The following is a 21,272-nucleotide window of genomic DNA, read 5'->3' as shown; positions in this document are numbered from 1 at the left end:
GTACAGATGCAGATTCCACAGATGTGGATTGTATGTCGCTGATTGTACAGATGCAGATTCCACAGATGTGGATTGTATGTCGTTGATTGCACAGATGCAGATTCCACAGATGTGGATTGTATGTTGCTGATTGTACAGATGCAGATTCCACAGATGTGGATTGTATGTCGTTGATTGCACAGATGCAGATTGCACAGATGTGGATTGTATGTCGCTGATTGTACAGATGCAGATTCCACAGATGTGGATTGTATGTCGCTGATTGCACAGATGCAGATTGCACAGATGTGGATTGTATGTTGCTGATTGTACAGATGCAGATTGCACAGATGTGGATTGTATGTCGCTGATTGTACAGACGCAGATTCCACAGATGTGGATTGTATGTCGTTGATTGCACAGACGCAGATTGCACAGATGTGGATTGTATGTCGCTGATTGTACAAATGCAGATTGCACAGATGTGGATTGTATGTCGTTGATTGCACAGATGTGGATTGTATGTCGGCTGACATAGATAATGCAGTTTATGAACAATCAGGCAAACAAAATATAAGGACAATTTATTCCCACCCTAAACAATTCTATGAGGGCACAGCGCCCCCTTATGATGCTGTTATTACAGGGCACAGTGACCCTCGCTGGCCCCTTGCGATGCTGTTATCACAGGGCAAAGCGCCCCCTGCCGATGCTGTTGTCACAGGGCACAGCGCCCCCCGCCGGCCCCTTACGATGCTGTTATCATAGGGCACAGCGCCCCCCGCCGGCCCCTTATGATGCTGTTATCACAGGGCACAGCGCCCCCCCGGCCCCTTACGATGCTGTTATCACAGGGCACAGCGCCCCCCGCCGGCCCCTTACGATGCTGTTATCACAGGGCACAGCGCCCCCCGCCGGCCCCTTACGATGCTGTTATCACAGGGCACAGCGCCCCCCCGGCCCCTTACGATGCTGTTTTCACAGGGTACAGCGCCCCCCGGCCCCTTACAATGCTGTTATCACAGGGCACAGGGCACAGCGCCCCCCGCCGGCCCCTTATGATGCTGTTATCACAGGGCACAGTGCCCCCGCCGTCCCCTTATGATGCTGTTATCACAGGGCACAGCGCCCTCCGCCGGCCCCTTACGATGCTGTTATCACAGGGCACAGCGCCCCCCGCCGACCCCTTACGATGCTGTTATCACAGGGCACAGCGCCCCCCGCCGGCCCCTTACGATGCTGTTATCACAGGGCACAGCGCCCCCCGCCGGCCCCTTACGATGCTGTTATCACAGGGCACAGCGCCCCCCGCCGGCCCCTTACGATGCTGTTATCACAGGGCACAGACATGATACGTACTCAGACCTCGTCCTCCATGGCTCCGGGCTGCGCAGCTCCTCACAATGTCCAGACTCTCACCAGCACAGTCTTCAGGAGCGTCCTCTGATCTGTGGGTTTCCTCTGGACGCCCCTTGCAGGGTGAGGGACCGGGAAATCTGAGTCACCGGCCTGCCCCCGCTGCTGAATCACAGCTTTATACCAAAATCGGCTTCTTGAAAGTAAGACTCATTATCGTCCCTAGAAAAGCGCAGCAATAGTAGGATTAGTGCAGGGGGGCGGTGAACCCCAGAGAGAAGACCCCGCTCTCCCCAAAACCATAGCCCCCCAGGGGCGAGAATCCGCATCGGGTCACCAGCCATCAGTCGCTTCCCTACAGACTGGCCTCAGCACTTCAGGAGCCTTTTTACGTCACTTTCCTCGTTTGATATTCATTGACGCTTTTTGTTCCAAATTCTTCAAAATCTCAGGAGCGGCTCAGTGACAAATCATCCAGTTATTGGGGCTTCAGTGCAAAAAGCCTCAAGTTTGGCAAAATGCTGCAGAAGTTCCACCAAAGTTAACTGGTGAACACAAGATCACAGCAATGGGGGAAGGAAAACCCGACCACAACGGAGAAGAAAAACGAACAGAGTAAAGAACAAATGAAACAAGAGAAAAATCAGGAATCGCTTCCATCACGTTCTCGGCTTCTTCTCAGTGGAAGGAAACAATCGCCGACATCCAAAGTCTGAAAACTCACCGTGAGCTCGTCTAAAAGTCAGATGTCTGCACCAAAGATAGGAAGGAAGAAGTGTGCCGCACTACACGTCACAGAAAGGGAAACACCGAGGCAGAGGACGGACATGGGAGATTCAGGGACCAAACTAAGGACAACGCAGAAAAAGGGCAGATTCAGCTCATCCTTTAGATGAAGATCCTTACGAGTCCAGGAAATGTTCAGCACAGACGCCCAGAGACGCACATGTGGAGAAAAGGGAATCCAGCGCCAAGAGATAAAGTCACCGAGCTGTAATAGTATTCATTTACAATCGACAATAAGACATAGAAACACCGGGTGTACCGGGGGGCGCGGGCCTGTACAAGGGCTCTGGCCAGCATAGCATCAATCTATACAGAGACATAACAGGTGTGGAAACCAATGTATAAGACAATGAATTAAATGTTAAACACTGGAAATGTCAAGCTAATGTTAATGAAATAAACTAAGAACAGTCAATAATGCAACAAGATTTATTTTTTAAGATTTAAACCTGATGGAACTGGTGCATTTAATAAATCTCTCCAGAAAGCTTCATCATCCTGTCATTTCATCTCTGTCCACCCCGTGGATCCATAGGGATTTGTTCTATTGCAGAAACTTGGAGGAACGTGGTTTGTCTATTGTGAACGGTAACAAAATGATGTGATAAATTAGAAATATTCCGTGTAGTTGGTTGTGAAATGTCATCAATGTTCTCTTATTCTATTTTTTAATTTGCGAATAGTGCAACCAACATACTGGAGTTTACATGCTGAGCACTCAATAACACAGACCACATGGTCAGAATTACAATCCACAAAATGTTTAATTTTAGGCACTCTGATGGTCTGAGTGCGGCCTTCCTTGAGACGGCCAACTGGGATGGCCATTTTTCAGATTTTATTCTGGATTTGTTGAGAGTTCACTCTCACGCATAATTGTTTTTAAGGATCTTTTTTTTTTGTTGCAGACACAAGGGACCGCGATGGGCGCGGCCTGTGCCCCGTCATATGCAAACCTGTTTCTCGGTTTTTGGGAGAGACAGGTTTTCCAGGGCGACGGGGCATGGGCCACCAACCCAGTGATAGGCTGGTTTCGTTACATTGATGATGTGTTGATGATTTGGGAAGGTGACAAGACCAGCCTATCCAGCTTTATGCAATAGCTAAACAACAAGTCTTTTAATTTGAAATTTACTTTTAACTGGCATAGGAAACATATTGACTTCTTGGATACAAGTTTGTTTGTCGGGGAGGATGGAAGAATAGACTGACTTATACAGAAAAGACACCTCTGTAAATTCACTCCTACATGCCTCCTCGGTACACAACTACTCAGTTATTAAGGCCATCCCAGTTGGCCAATATCTCAGGAATAGGAGGGTCTGCTGTAGAGAAACCCGATTCGAGAGACAATCCACGATTTTGGCAGAAAGGTTTAAGTCCAGGGGATACAGTGCCCGTTGCATCAAAGCTGGCTATAGACGGGCAAGATCAACAGGGAGGAGCGAGTTATTGAAGCCATCTGGTAAAAGAATTGAATGAAGGAATATAGATTGAGCTATATCTCCACATTAAATTGCTGCTGGGATCAGATCCGCGAGATCTTAACTAGACATTGGCCGGTGCGGCGAACAGATTCTGTTTTGGCAGCTCACATACCACCATTCCCACACATGACACAGAGGAGGAGCAGGAATTTACGTGACCACTTGGTACGAAGCCACTATGTGGTAAAACAGAAGAGAATGTTCAATTCTGGTGGCCCAAGACATGGCTGTTTCCCCTGTGGGTCATGTGTGGCGTGCCCCAATCTCTTGAGGTGTGGGACTTTGAAGACATCTGATGGAAGCAGGGAATTTAGTATTCGTGAATATATTTCTTGCAGTACTTCATATGTGATATATTATGCCACTTGTCCCTGCTCCCTGATATACGTGGGTCTCCCATCTAGGGAATTAAAAATTAGAACTCAAGAGCTTGTGCGCGACATCATAGCCGCCAAGGAGGTGTCAGATATTTCCACACTGAAAACTTTGCCAAGGCACTTCAAGGAGTTCCACGGATCTGATCCCTGTAGGTTGAAGGTGAGGGGTATTGATTGTGTCCATGGTGGGGTTCGGGGTGGCAACCTTAAGCAGATTCTTGCTCAGCACAAGTGCCGGTGGATGGTCACCCTCGATACCATGTCCCCTAGGGGCCTAAACGAGAAGATGACATTTGTGCCCTTTTTGTGATTACCATGCTCTTTCCATCCAGTGTGCAATTATTTTTTGGGTGTCGGGTTCCCGCACTGCTTCTATTGATATTGTGTGTTGAGTAGATTAAGTGGATTTAATATTTCCTGTTTCCTTGATTTTTAATCATTGTCTCTGTCTTTTTCCTTGTAGATTTTATTTGGTTTTTATTTCTTATATGTGATGTTTTCATGGATTCACTCTACCTATTGGGACCATATCCGCTTCGACCGTCTTCAGTTGGAGGGCAAGGAGACATCACCATCGGCCATTTGGATCATGTTTTTTGGAACTGTTAGATATGGGGGGGGGTTTTTTGCATTAATGTTAGGGCATATATTATGTAAATGGAATAGCTAAGTTCCTTATAAGCTGTACACTCTCTGCAGTAATTTGTACACTTGTCATTCACGTGTATTATAACTCGCATTATGCACTAGAATCACTTTAGCAATGGTGTAGGTCATATAATAGTATAATATAATTTGATGTACTGGATGCCTTTTTTAACCTTCCATTATTAATTTTGCACATATAGCCATTCATTGATATCTTTATGTGGCTAGTGCTTTAATCTTCACCTTCCAGGATTCCATAGGTATATTTATATGGTTCACTGGTTCACCATTTAGCTCTTCATTATCTTCCTGCAGCTTCCACTATATATATATATATTCCTATTGTTTATATACAGAGTCTCTATGGCCATATTAGAATCAGTCTAGGTGGATCTACAGTACAGAGCAAAAGTTTGGACACACCTTCTCATTTAAAGATTTTTCTGTATTTTCATGACTATGAAAATTGTACATTCACACTGAAGGCATCAAAACTATGAAGTAACACATGTGGAATTATATACTTAACAAAAAAGTGTGAAACAACTGAAATCATGTCTTATATTCTACGTTCTTCCAAGTAGCCACCTTTTGCTTTGATGACTGCTTTGCACACTCTTGGCATTCTCTTGATGAGCTTCAAGAGGTAGTCACGGGGAATGGTTTTCACTCCACAGGTGTGCCCTGTCAGGTTTAATAAGTGGTCCCTAGGGGACTGAGAATTAAAAAATCAGCCACCACTCAATTTTTTGAGGAGTTTGAAAGAGCTTTCACTGAGAATATTAAACCATTTTTTCCTCAAACTGATGGACCTCATTGTAACAGAGGAGGAATCCTTGCTTTCAGTCATCAAACTAGAAATCCTAGAGACCAAAAAGGCATTACAGCAGTACAAGTCTCTTGAAAAATGTCATCAATGGTCTGAGAATATTAAAACCAACCTGGCAAAGTTGGAAGACCAGATCACTAATACTAAAAAAACAAATATCAAAGAGACTAATGACTATAATTGCAATGAGGTATCCTCCTGGTCTAGTGAGCGTCGGAGGAGATAGAAAAAGTCAGTCCTCAAACAGAGTGGGGCTAAACCTAAGATTGGACAATGTGGAGTGGTGCTATCTGACACGATACCTCACACACCTCACGTGAGAATTCTGAGGACAATGATACCGATGACTCCTCAGGTCCCTTGGCATGGAGAATCAACAAATTACATCACAGAGGAGAATTGATTTACAACATTCAGCCTCAAAAAATGGAGGAAGAGGAGGAGGGGCAGGAGAGCTGGGAAGAGGCACAGGAAGGTATTCCCTGAGGAAAAATCAGGGGAAAACACAGTGATGAACCTTTCTAGCTAGATTGTGTCCTCTCCAAAGGACTCTCCTTTTCTCCAACTAAAGAACTGGATATATACACCATACACTCCTGGACTTAAAGAAATTCGTCAGAAATTTGACACTTAAATGTCATTTTCTGAATGAGACAAGTGAAAATGATATAGAAATTCCCACCAATAGTGATGAAATTCCACCATTGTCTTCAATCCCCACGTTTGAGGAAACATGTCTTTATCAAAATCTTAAAATACTGGGTGCAGAATCTCTGACTCAGGATGAAGATCTCAATAGACATTTTTGTGTGAAAAAGCCTTTTTACTATCCAATAAAATCAAGACTCCAGATGTTGCACACATTCCAGGAAATTGTTGAACAGGATTTGATTAGCTTGAAGGAAAATGCTGGCCAAGAGAAGACAAGGCATAATCTCAGCAGAGGCGAGAAGCTGGCTCTGGAAGAGCTAAAGTCAAACACCAACCTGACCATCAGAAGAGCAGACAAAGGAGGAGCCGTGGTCTACCAACCTGACCATCAGAAGAGCAGACAAAGGAGGAGCCGTGGTCCACCAACCTGACAAGAGCAGACAAAGGAGGAGCCGTGGTCCACAAACCTGACCATCAGAAGAACAGACAAAGGAGGAGCCGTGGTCCACCATCCTGACCATCAGAAGAGCAGACAAAGGAGGAGCCGTGGTCTACCAACCTGACCATCAGAAGAGCAGACAAAGGAGGAGCCGTGGTCCACCAACCTGACCATCAGAAGAGCAGACAAAGGAGGAGCCGTGGTCTACCAACCTGACCATCAGAAGAGCAGACAAAGGAGGAGCCGTGGTCCACCAACCTGACCATCAGAAGAGCAGACAAAGGAGGAGCCGTGGTCCACCAACCTGACAAGAGCAGACAAAGGAGGAGCCGTGGTCCACCAACCTGACCATCAGAAGAGCAGACAAAGGAGGAGCCGTGGTCCACCAACCTGACCATCAGAAGAGCAGACAAAGGAGGAGCCGTGGTCCACCAACCTGACCATCAGAAGAGCAGACAAAGGAGGAGCCGTGGTCCACCAACCTGACCATCAGAAGAGCAGACAAAGGAGGAGCCGTGGTCCACCAACCTGACCATCAGAAGAGCATACAAAAGAGGAGCCGTGGTCCACCAACCTGACCATCAGAATAGCAGACAAAGGAGGGGCCGTGGTCCACCATCCTGACCATCAGAAGAGCAGACAAATGAGGGGCCGTGGTCCACCAACCTGACCATCAGAAGAGCATACAAAAGAGGAGCCGTGGTCCACCAACCTGACCATCAGAAGAGCAGACAAAGGAGGAGCCGTGGTCCACCATCCTGACCATCAGAAGAGCAGACAAATGAGGAGCCGTGGTCCACCAACCTGACCATCAGAAAAGCATACAAAGGAGAAGCCGTGGTCCACCAACCTGACCATCAGAAGAGCAGACAAAGGAGGAGCCGTGGTCCTCCTAGATTCATGTCTGTAGGAAAAGCTGAACCAGAACATGCTACAAAATGAGGACATATTTAAACCTCTGAATAACAATCCTACTGAAGTCTTCCAAAATAAATTACAAACTCTTCTGTTGGAAAGTGTAGCATTGGGGGCAATCAGCCCGAAATTATCGGAAGAATTATATGTTGAATGCCCTATTATTCCAATCCTACACTCCCTTCCCAAAATTCACAAGGAGGTTTTTCCTCCTCCATTGAGGCCAATTGTGGCTGGGTAGGGAGTGTAGAGGAGAAACTAAGTGCCAGGATAGATATGTACCTGCAGCCTCTAGTACTACAAATCCCAGGATACATAAGAGACTCTAAACATCTTCTTTCATCTCTTGATGGTCTTGAATTGTCTGAAAATTGCATGTTTATTGCTTGTGACGTGGAGGCCCTGTGTCCTTCGCTGCTCCACGACCTGTCTAAGGATTCTATCAGATCACTTGAATAAAGTTAGTAATTATAAAAAAATCAATTCAAGAGTTTATAGTGATGGGGCGGAGTTTCTACAGAAGCAGAACTATTTTTTATTCAATAAAGATTTTTATTTACAGGTCCGGGGAGCGCCAATGGGTGCAGGGTTCTCGCCGTCGCTTGCAAATTTGTATCTGGCAGCTTGGGAACAAGATTTTGTTTTTTTCTGGCGCGTTAATCCACCATCAGGGAGCAGGATCTGGTGTTCTGGGAACTAGTGCAAAATGTGCAGTCTACCACCAGATCCTGCCAATGATCAAGACACACGGTCTGGCGCTGAAACGCGGATGATTGTAATGTCTGCACCGTGAACTAATTGTTTTTATTTGAAGCTATGGATTAAAAGAAAATGGATTTTATGGACACAGTGCTGGACTTATTTCTTTCAAGTTCTCTTTCCAGTATTATAGCAGTTATATTCTTGTACATAGGGGCAGTATTATAGTAGTTATATTCTTGTATATAGGGGCAGTATTATAGTAGTTATATTCTTGTACATAGGGGCAGTATAATAGTAGTTATATTCTTGTACATAGGGGGCAGTATTATAGTAGTTATATTCTTGTACATAGGAGCAGTATTATAGTAGTTATATTCTTGTACATAGGGGCAGTATTATAGTAGTTATATTCTTGTACATAGGAGCAGTATTATAGTAGTTATATTCCTGTACATAGGGGCAGTATTATAGTAGTTATATTCTTGTACATAGGGGCAGTATTATAGTAGTTATATTCTTGTACATAGGGGCAGTATTATAGTAGTTATATTCTTGTACATAGGAGCAGTATTATAGTAGTTATATTCCTGTACATAGGGGCAGTATTATAGTAGTTATATTCCTGTACATAGGGGGCATTATTATAGTAGTTATATTCTTGTACATAGGGTCAGTATTATAGTAGTTATATTCTTGTACATAGGGGGCAGTATTATAGTAGTTATATTCTTGTACATAGGGGCAGTATTATAGTAGTTATATTCTTGTACATAGGGGCAGTATTATAGTAGTTATATTCTTGTACATAGGAGCAGTATTATAGTAGTTATATTCCTGTACATAGGGGCAGTATTATAGTAGTTATATTCCTGTACATAGGGGGCATTATTATAGTAGTTATATTCTTGTACATAGGAGCAGTATTATAGTAGTTATATTCTTGTACATAGGAGCAGTATTATAGTAGTTATATTCTTGTACATAGGAGCAGTATTATAGTAGTTATATTCTTGTACATAGGAGCAGTATTATAGTAGTTATATTCTTGTACATAGGGGCAGTATTATAGTAGTTATATTCCTGTACATAGGGGCAGTATTATAGTAGTTATATTCCTGTACATAGGGGGCAGTATTATAGTAGTTATATTCTTGTACATAGGAGCAGTATTATAGTAGTTATATTCTTGTACATAGGAGCAGTATTATAGTAGTTATATTCTTGTACATAGGGGCATTATTATAGTAGTTATATTCTTGTACATACGGGGCAGTATTATAGTAGTTATATTCTTGTACATAGGAGCAGTATTATAGTAGTTATATTCTTGTACATAGGAGCAGTATTATAGTAATTATATTCTTGTACATAGGAGCAGTATTATAGTATATTCTTGTACATAGGGGCAGTATTATAGTAGTTATATTCTTGTATCTAGGGAGCAGTATTATAGTAGTTATATTCTTGTACATAGGAGCAGTATTATAGTAGTTATATTCTTGTACATAGGGGCAGTATTATAGTAGTTATATTCTTGTACATAGGAGCAGTACTGTAGTAGTTATATTCATGTACATAGGAGAAGTATTATAGTAGTTATATTCTTGTACATAGGGGCAGTATTATAGTAGTTATATTCTTGTACATAGGAGCAGTATTATAGTAGTTATATTCTTGTACATGGGGCAGTATTATAGTAGTTATATTCTTGTATATAGGAGCAGTATTATAGTAGTTATATTCTTGTGCAGAGGAGCAGTATTATAGTAGTTATATTCCTGTACATAGGAGGCAGTATTATAGTAGTTATATTCTTGTACATAGGAGTAGTATTATAGTAGTTATATTCTTGTACATAGGAGCAGTATTATAGTAGTTATATTCCTGTACATAGGGGCATTATTATAGTAGTTATATTCTTGTACATAGGAGCAGTATTATAGTAGTTATATTCTTGTACATAGGAGCAGTATTATAGTAGTTATATTCCTGTACATAGGGGGCATTATTATAGTAGTTATATTCTTGTACATAGGGGCAGTATTATAGTAGTTATATTCTTATACATAGCAGCAGTATTATAGTAGTTATATTCCTGTACATAGGGGCATTATTATAGTAGTTATATTCTTGTACATAGGAGCAGTATTATAGTAGTTATATTCTTGTACATAGGAGCAGTATTATAGTAGTTATATTCTTGTACATAGGAGCAGTATTATAGTAGTTATATTCTTGTACTTAGGAGCAGTATTATAGTAGTTATATTCTTGTACATAGGAGCAGTATTATAGTAGTTATATTCCTGTACATAGGGGGCATTATTATAGTAGTTATATTCTTGAACATAGGAGCAGTATTATAGTAGTTATATTCTTGTACATAGGAGCAGTATTATAGTAGTTATATTCTTGTACATAGGAGCAGTATTATAGTAGTTATATTCTTGTACTTAGGAGCAGTATTATAGTAGTTATATTCTTGTACATAGGAGCAGTATTATAGTAGTTATATTCTTGTACATAGGAGCAGTATTATAGTAGTTATATTCTTGTACATAGGGGCAGTATTATAGTAGTTATATTCTTGTATATAGGGGCAGTATTATAGTAGTTATATTCTTGTACATAGGAGCAGTATTATAGTAGTTATATTCTTGTATATAGGGGCATTATTATAGTAGTTATATTCTTGTACATAGGAGCAGTATTATAGTAATTATATTCTTGTACATAGGAGCAGTATTATAGTATATTCTTGTACATAGGGGCAGTATTATAGTAGTTATATTCTTGTATCTAGGGAGCAGTATTATAGTAGTTATATTCTTGTACATAGGAGCAGTATTATAGTAGTTATATTCTTGTACATAGGGGCAGTATTATAGTAGTTATATTCTTGTACATAGGAGCAGTACTGTAGTAGTTATATTCTTGTACATAGGAGAAGTATTATAGTAGTTATATTCTTGTACATAGGGGCAGTATTATAGTAGTTATATTCTTGTACATAGGGGCAGTATTATAGTAGTTATATTCTTGTACATAGGAGCAGTATTATAGTAGTTATATTCTTGTACATAGGGGCAGTATTATACTAGTTATATTCTTGTACATAGGAGCAGTATTATAGTAGTTATATTCTTGTACATAGGAGCAGTATTATAGTATATTCTTGTACATAGGGGCAGTATTATAGTAGTTATATTCTTGTATCTAGGGAGCAGTATTATAGTAGTTATATTCTTGTACATAGGAGCAGTATTATAGTAGTTATATTCTTGTACATAGGGGCAGTATTATAGTAGTTATATTCTTGTACATAGGAGCAGTACTGTAGTAGTTATATTCTTGTACATATGAGCAGTATTATAGTAGTTATATTCTTGTACATAGGAGCAGTATTATAGTAGTTATATTCTTGTACATAGGAGAAGTATTATAGTAGTTATATTCTTGTACATAGGGGCAGTATTATAGTAGTTATATTCTTGTACATAGGGGCAGTATTATAGTAGTTATATTCTTGTACATAGGAGCAGTATTATAGTAGTTATATTCTTGTACATAGGGGCAGTATTATACTAGTTATATTCTTGTACATAGGAGCAGTATTATAGTAGTTATATTCTTGTACATAGGGGCAGTATTATAGTAGTTATATTCTTGTACATAGGGGCAGTATTATAGTAGTTATATTCTTGTACATAGGGGCAGTATTATAGTAGTTATATTCTTGTACATAGGAGCAGTATTATAGTAGTTATATTCTTGTACATAGGGGCAGTATTATAGTAGTTATATTCATGTACATAGGAGCAGTATTATAGTAGTTATATTCTTGTACATAGGGGCAGTATTATAGTAGTTATATTATTGTACATAGGGTCAGTATTATAGTAGTTATATTCTTGTACAAAGGGGCAGTATTATAGTAGTTATATTCTTGTACATAGGGGCAGTATTATAGTAGTTATATTCTTGTACATAGGGGCAGTATTATAGTAGCTATATTCTTGTACATAGATAGCAGTATTCTAGTAGTTATATTCTTGTACATAGGAGCAGTATTATACTAGTTATATTCTTGCACATAGGGGCAGTATTATAGTAGTTATATTCTTGTACATAGGGGCAGTATTATAGTAGTTATAATCTTGTACATAGGAGTAGTATTATAGTAGTTATATTCTTGTACATAGGAGCAGAATTATAGTAGTTATATTCTTGTACATAGGAGCGGTATTATAGCAGTTATATTCTTGTACATAGGAGCAGTATTATAGTAGTTATATTCTTGTACATAGGAGCGGTATTACAGTATTTATATTTTTGTACATAGGGGCAGTATTATAGTAGTTATATTCTTGTACATAGGAGCGGTATTATAGTAGTTATATTCTTGTACATAGGAGCGGTATTATAGCAGTTATATTCTTGTACATAGGAGCAGTATTATAGTAGTTATATTCTTGTACATAGGAGCGGTATTATAGTAGTTATATTTTTGTACATAGGGGCAGTATTATAGTAGTTATATTCTTGTACATAGGAGCAGTATTATAGTAGTTATATTCTTGTACACAGGAGCAGTATTATAGTAGTTATATTCCTGTACATAGGGGCAGTATTATAGTAGTTATATTCTTGTACATAGGGGGCAGTATTATAGTAGTTATATTCCTGTACATAGGGGCAGTATTATAGTAGTTATATTCTTGTACTTAGGAGCAGTATTATAGTAGTTATATTCTTGTACATAGGAGCAGTATTATAGTAGTTATATTCTTGTACATAGGAGCAGTATTATAGTAGTTATATTCTTGTACATAGGGGCAGTATTATAGTAGTTATATTCTTGTATATAGGGGCATTATTATAGTAGTTATATTCTTGTACATAGGAGCAGTATTATAGTAATTATATTCTTGTACATAGGAGCAGTATTATAGTATATTCTTGTACATAGGGGCAGTATTATAGTAGTTATATTCTTGTATCTAGGGAGCAGTATTATAGTAGTTATATTCTTGTACATAGGAGCAGTATTATAGTAGTTATATTCTTGTACATAGGGGCAGTATTATAGTAGTTATATTCTTGTACATAGGAGCAGTACTGTAGTAGTTATATTCTTGTACATAGGAGAAGTATTATAGTAGTTATATTCTTGTACATAGGGGCAGTATTATAGTAGTTATATTCTTGTACATAGGGGCAGTATTATAGTAGTTATATTCTTGTACATAGGAGCAGTATTATAGTAGTTATATTCTTGTACATAGGGGCAGTATTATACTAGTTATATTCTTGTACATAGGAGCAGTATTATAGTAGTTATATTCTTGTACATAGGAGCAGTATTATAGTAGTTATATTCTTGTACATAGGGGCAGTATTATAGTAGTTATATTCTTGTACATAGGGGCAGTATTATAGTAGTTATATTCTTGTACATAGGAGCAGTATTATAGTAGTTATATTCTTGTACATAGGAGCAGTATTATAGTAGTTATATTCTTGTACATAGGGGCAGTATTATAGTAGTTATATTCTTGTACATAGGAGCAGTATTATAGTAGTTATATTCTTGTACACAGGAGCAGTATTATAGTAGTTATATTCCTGTACATAGGAGCAGTATTATAGTAGTTATATTCTTGTACATGGGGGCAGTATTATAGTAGTTATATTCTTGTACATAGGAGCAGTATTATAGTAGTTATATTCTTGTACATGGGGGCAGTATTATAGTAGTTATATTCTTGTACATAGGGGCAGTATTATAGTGGTTATATTCTTGTACATAGGGGCAGTATTATAGTAGTTATATTCTTGTACATAGGAGCAGTATTATAGTAGTTATATTCTTGTACATAGGGGCAGTATTATAGTAGTTATATTCTTGTACATAGGGAGCAGTATTATAGTAGTTATATTCTTGTACATAGGGGCAGTATTATAGTAGTTATATTCTTGTACATAGGAGCAGTATTATAGTAGTTATATTCTTGTACATAGGAGCAGTATTATAGTAGTTATATTCTTGTACATAGGGGCAGTATTATAGTAGTTATATTCTTGTACATAGGAGCAGTATTATAGTAGTTATATTCTTGTACATAGGAGCAGTATTATAGTAGTTATATTCTTGTACATAGGGAGCAGTATTATAGTAGTTATATTCTTGTACATAGGGGCAGTATTATAGTAGTTATATTCTTGTACATAGGAGCAGTATTATAGTAGTTATATTCTTGTACATAGGATCAGTATTATAGTAATTATATTCTTGTATATAGGAGCAGTATTATAGTAGTTATATTCTTGTACATAGGGGGCAGTATTATAGTAGTTATATTCTTGTACATAGGGAGCAGTATTATAGTAGTTATATTCTTGTACATAGGGGCAGTATTATAGTAGTTATATTCTTGTACATAGGAGCAGTATTATAGTAGTTATATTCTTGTACATAGGGGCAGTATTATAGTAGTTATATTCTTGTACATAGGGAGCAGTATTATAGTAGTTATATTCTTGTACATAGGGGCAGTATTATAGTAGTTATATTCTTGTACATAGGAGCAGTATTATAGTAGTTATATTCTTGTACATAGGAGCAGTATTATAGTAGTTATATTCTTGTACATAGGGGCAGTATTATAGTAGTTATATTCTTGTACATAGGAGCAGTATTATAGTAGTTATATTCTTGTACATAGGAGCAGTATTATAGTAGTTATATTCTTGTACATAGGGAGCAGTATTATAGTAGTTATATTCTTGTACATAGGGGCAGTATTATAGTAGTTATATTCTTGTACATAGGAGCAGTATTATAGTAGTTATATTCTTGTACATAGGATCAGTATTATAGTAATTATATTCTTGTATATAGGAGCAGTATTATAGTAGTTATATTCTTGTACATAGGGGGCAGTATTATAGTAGTTATATTCTTGTATATAGGAGCAGTATTATAGTAGTTATATTCCTGTACATAGGAGCAGTATTATAGTAATTATATTCTTGTACATAGGAGCAGTATTATAGTAGTTATATTCTTGTACATAGGGGGCAGTATTATAGTAGTTATATTCTTGTACATAGGAGCAGTATTATAGTAGCTATATTCTTGTACATAGGAGCAGTATTATAGTAATTATATTCTTGTACATAGGAGCAGTATTATAGTAGTTATATTCTTGTACATAGGGGGCAGTATTATAGTAGTTATATTCTTGTACATAGGGGCAGTATTATAGTAGCTATATTCTTGTACATAGGGGCAGTATTATAGTACTTATATTCTTGTACACAGGAGGCAGTATTATAGTAGTTATATTCTTGTACATAGGAGTAGTATTATAGTAGTTATATTCTTGTACATAGGAGCAGTATTATAGTAGCTATATTCTTATACATAGGAGCAGTATTATAGTAGTTATATTCCTGTACATAGGGGCATTATTATAGTAGTTATATTCTTGTACATAGGAGCAGTATTATAGTAGTTATATTCTTGTACATAGGAGCAGTATTATAGTAGTTATATTCCTGTACATAGGAGCAGTATTATAGTAGTTATATTCTTGTACATAGGGGCAGTAATATAGTAGTTATATTCTTGTACATAGGAGCAGTATTATAGCAGTTATATTCTTGTACATAGGGGCAGTATTATAGTAGTTATATTCTTGCACATAGGAGCAGTATTATAGTAGTTATATTCTTGTACATAGGGGCAGTATTATAGTAGTTATATTCTTGTATATAGGAGTAGTATTATAGTAGTTATATTCTTGTACATAGGAGCAGTATTATAGTAGCTATATTCTTATACATAGGAGCAGTATTATAGTAGTTATATTCCTGTACATAGGGGCATTATTATAGTAGTTATATTCTTGTACATAGGAGCAGTATTATAGTAGTTATATTCTTGTACATAGGGGCAGTATTATAGTAGTTATATTCTAGTACATAGGGGCAGTATTATAGTAGTTATATTCTTGTACATAGGAGCAGTATTATAGTAGTTATATTCCTGTACATAGGGGCATTATTATAGTAGTTATATTCTTGTACATAGGAGCAGTATTATAGTAGTTATATTCTTGTACATAGGAGCAGTATTATAGTAGTTATATTCTTGTACATAGGAGCAGTATTATAGTAGTTATATTCTTGTACATAGGGGCAGTATTATAGTAGTTATATTCTTGTACATAGGGAGCAGTATTATAGTAGTTATATTCTTGTACATAGGGGCAGTATTATAGTAGTTATATTCTTGTACATAGGAGCAGTATTATAGTAGTTATATTCTTGTACATAGGAGCAGTATTATAGTAGTTATATTCTTGTACATAGGGGCAGTATTATAGTAGTTATATTCTTGTACATAGGAGCAGTATTATAGTAGTTATATTCTTGTACATAGGAGCAGTATTATAGTAGTTATATTCTTGTACATAGGGAGCAGTATTATAGTAGTTATATTCTTGTACATAGGGGCAGTATTATAGTAGTTATATTCTTGTACATAGGAGCAGTATTATAGTAGTTATATTCTTGTACATAGGATCAGTATTATAGTAATTATATTCTTGTATATAGGAGCAGTATTATAGTAGTTATATTCTTGTACATAGGGGGCAGTATTATAGTAGTTATATTCTTGTATATAGGAGCAGTATTATAGTAGTTATATTCCTGTACATAGGAGCAGTATTATAGTAATTATATTCTTGTACATAGGAGCAGTATTATAGTAGTTATATTCTTGTACATAGGGGGCAGTATTATAGTAGTTATATTCTTGTACATAGGAGCAGTATTATAGTAGCTATATTCTTGTACATAGGAGCAGTATTATAGTAATTATATTCTTGTACATAGGAGCAGTATTATAGTAGTTATATTCTTGTACATAGGGGGCAGTATTATAGTAGTTATATTCTTGTACATAGGGGCAGTATTATAGTAGCTATATTCTTGTACATAGGGGCAGTATTATAGTACTTATATTCTTGTACACAGGAGGCAGTATTATAGTAGTTATATTCTTGTACATAGGAGTAGTATTATAGTAGTTATATTCTTGTACATAGGAGCAGTATTATAGTAGCTATATTCTTATACATAGGAGCAGTATTATAGTAGTTATATTCCTGTACATAGGGGCATTATTATAGTAGTTATATTCTTGTACATAGGAGCAGTATTATAGTAGTTATATTCTTGTACATAGGAGCAGTATTATAGTAGTTATATTCCTGTACATAGGAGCAGTATTATAGTAGTTATATTCTTGCACATAGGAGCAGTATTATAGTAGTTATATTCTTGTACATAGGGGCAGTATTATAGTAGTTATATTCTTGTATATAGGAGTAGTATTATAGTAGTTATATTCTTGTACATAGGAGCAGTATTATAGTAGCTATATTCTTATACATAGGAGCAGTATTATAGTAGTTATATTCCTGTACATAGGGGCATTATTATAGTAGTTATATTCTTGTACATAGGAGCAGTATTAAAGTAGTTATATTCTTGTACATAGGAGCAGTATTATAGTAGTTATATTCCTGTACATAGGGGCATTATTATAGTAGTTATATTCTTGTACATAGGAGCAGTATTATAGTAGTTATATTCTTGTACATAGGAGCAGTATTATAGTAGTTATATTCTTGTACATAGGAGCAGTATTATAGTAGTTATATTCTTGTACTTAGGAGCAGTATTATAGTAGTTATATTCTTGTACATAGGAGCAGTATTATAGTAGTTATATTCTTGTACATAGGGGCATTATTATAGTAGTTATATTCTTGTACATAGGGGCAGTATTATAGTAGTTATATTCTTGTACATAGGAGCAGTATTATAGTAGTTATATTCTTGTACATAGGAGCAGTATTATAGTAGTTATATTCTTGTACATAGGGGCAGTATTATAGTAGTTATAATCTTGTACATAGGAGCAGTATTATAGTAGTTATATTCATGTACATAGGAGCAGAATTATAGTAGTTATATTCTTGTACATAGGGGGCAGTATTATAGTAGTTATATTCTTGTACATAGGAGCAGTATTATAGTAGTTATATTCTTGTACATAGGAGCGGTATTATAGCAGTTATATTCTTGTACATAGGAGCAGTATTATAGTAGTTATATTCTTGTACATAGGAGCGGTATTACAGTATTTATATTTTTGTACATAGGGGCAGTATTATAGTAGTTATATTCTTGTACATAGGAGCGGTATTATAGTAGTTATATTCTTGTACATAGGAGCGGTATTATAGCAGTTATATTCTTGTACATAGGAGCAGTATTATAGTAGTTATATTCTTGTACATAGGAGCGGAATTATAGTAGTTATATTTTTGTACATAGGGGCAGTATTATAGTAGTTATATTCTTGTACATAGGAGCAGTATTATAGTAGTTATATTCTTGTACACAGGAGCAGTATTATAGTAGTTATATTCCTGTACATAGGGGCAGTATTATAGTAGTTATATTCTTGTACATAGGGGGCAGTATTATAGTAGTTATATTCCTGTACATAGGGGCAGTATTATAGTAGTTATATTCTTGTACATAGGAGCAGTATTATAGTAGTTATATTCTTGTACACAGGAGCAGTATTATAGTAGTTATATTCCTGTACATAGGAGCAGTATTATAGTAGTTATATTCTTGTACATGGGGGCAGTATTATAGTAGTTATATTCCTGTACATAGGAGCATTATTATAGTAGTTATATTCTTGTACATAGGGGCAGTATTATAGTAGTTATATTCTTGTACATAGGAGCAGTATTATAGTAGTTATATTCTTGTACATAGGAGCAGTATTATAGTAGTTATATTCTTGTACATGGGGGCAGTATTATAGTAGTTATATTCTTGTACATAGGGGCCGTATTATAGTGGTTATATTCTTGTACATAGGGGCAGTATTATAGTAGTTATATTCTTGTACATAGGAGCAGTATTATAGTAGTTATATTCTTGTACATAGGGGCAGTATTATAGTAGTTATATTCTTGTACATAGGAGCGGAATTATAGTAGTTATATTTTTGTACATAGGGGCAGTATTATAGTAGTTATATTCTTGTACATAGGAGCAGTATTATAGTAGTTATATTCTTGTACACAGGAGCAGTATTATAGTAGTTATATTCCTGTACATAGGGGCAGTATTATAGTAGTTATATTCTTGTACATAGGGGGCAGTATTATAGTAGTTATATTCCTGTACATAGGGGCAGTATTATAGTAGTTATATTCTTGTACATAGGAGCAGTATTATAGTAGTTATATTCTTGTACACAGGAGCAGTATTATAGTAGTTATATTCCTGTACATAGGAGCAGTATTATAGTAGTTATATTCTTGTACATGGGGGCAGTATTATAGTAGTTATATTCCTGTACATAGGAGCATTATTATAGTAGTTATATTCTTGTACATAGGGGCAGTATTATAGTAGTTATATTCTTGTACATAGGAGCAGTATTATAGTAGTTATATTCTTGTACATAGGAGCAGTATTATAGTAGTTATATTCTTGTACATGGGGGCAGTATTATAGTAGTTATATTCTTGTACATAGGGGCCGTATTATAGTGGTTATATTCTTGTACATAGGGGCAGTATTATAGTAGTTATATTCTTGTACATAGGAGCAGTATTATAGTAGTTATATTCTTGTACATAGGGGCAGTATTATAGTAGTTATATTCTTGTACATAGGGAGCAGTATTATAGTAGTTATATTCTTGTACATAGGGGCAGTATTATAGTAGTTATATTCTTGTACATAGGAGCAGTATTATAGTAGTTATATTCTTGTACATAGGAGCAGTATTATAGTAGTTATATTCTTGTACATAGGAGCAGAATTATAGTAGTTATATTCTTGTACATAGGGAGCAGTATTATAGTAGTTATATTCTTGTACATAGGGGCAGTATTATAGTAGTTAAATTCTTGTACATAGGAGCAGTATTATAGTAGTTATATTCTTGTACATAGGGGCAGTATTATAGTAGTTATATTCTTGTACATAGGAGCAGTATTATAGTAGTTATATTCTTGTACATAGGAGCAGTATTATAGTAGTTATATTCTTGTACATAGGGAGCAGTATTATAGTAGTTATATTCTTGTACATAGGAGCAGTATTATAGTAGTTATATTCTTGTACATAGGGGCAGTATTATAGTAGTTATATTCTTGTATATAGGAGCAGTATTATAGTAGTTATATTCTTGTGCAGAGGAGCAGTATTATAGTAGTTATATTCCTGTACATAGGAGGCAGTATTATAGTAGTTATATTCTTGTACATAGGAGTAGTATTATAGTAGTTATATTCTTGTACATAGGAGCAGTATTATAGTAGCTATATTCTTATACATAGGAGCAGTATTATAGTAGTTATATTCCTGTACATAGGGGCATTATTATAGTAGTTATATTCTTGTACATAGGAGCAGTATTATAGTAGTTATATTCTTGTACATAGGAGCAGTATTATAGTAGTTATATTCCTGTACATAGGGGCATTATTATAGTAGTTATATTCTTGTACATAGGAGCAGTATTATAGTAGTTATATTCTTGTACATAGGAGCAGTATTATAGTAGTTATATTCTTGTACATAGGAGCAGTATTATAGTAGTTATATTCTTGTACTTAGGAGCAGTATTATAGTAGTTATATTCTTGTACATAGGAGCAGTATTATAGTAGTTATATTCTTGTACATAGGGGCATTATTATAGTAGTTATATTCTTGTACATAGGGGGCAGTATTATAGTAGTTATATTCTTGTACATAGGAGCAGTATTATAGTAGTTATATTCTTGTACATAGGAGCAGTATTATAGTAATTATATTCTTGTACATAGGAGCAGTATTATAGTATATTCTTGTACATAGGGGCATTATTATAGTAGTTATATTCTTGTACATAGGGGCATTATTATAGTAGTTATATTCTTGTACATAGGGGCAGTATTATAGTAGTTATATTCTTGTACATAGGAGCAGTACTGTAGTAGTTATATTCTTGC

The 21,272-nt window shown here is 36.3% G+C and overlaps 1 protein-coding gene across 5 annotated transcripts in view; it reads right to left on the bottom strand.

The window, feature by feature from the left end:
• Positions 1-21,272, bottom strand: part of GJC2 (gap junction protein gamma 2) — a 189,702-nt gene that overhangs the window by 42,163 nt on the left and 126,267 nt on the right. The window lies entirely within an intron of this gene.

This window comes from Ranitomeya variabilis, chromosome 6 (assembly GCF_051348905.1).
Source record: "Ranitomeya variabilis isolate aRanVar5 chromosome 6, aRanVar5.hap1, whole genome shotgun sequence".
Lineage (NCBI taxonomy): Eukaryota > Metazoa > Chordata > Amphibia > Anura > Dendrobatidae > Ranitomeya > Ranitomeya variabilis.
Note: the sequence above shows the minus strand (reverse complement) of the source record. Positions and strands in the feature narration are given on the sequence as shown.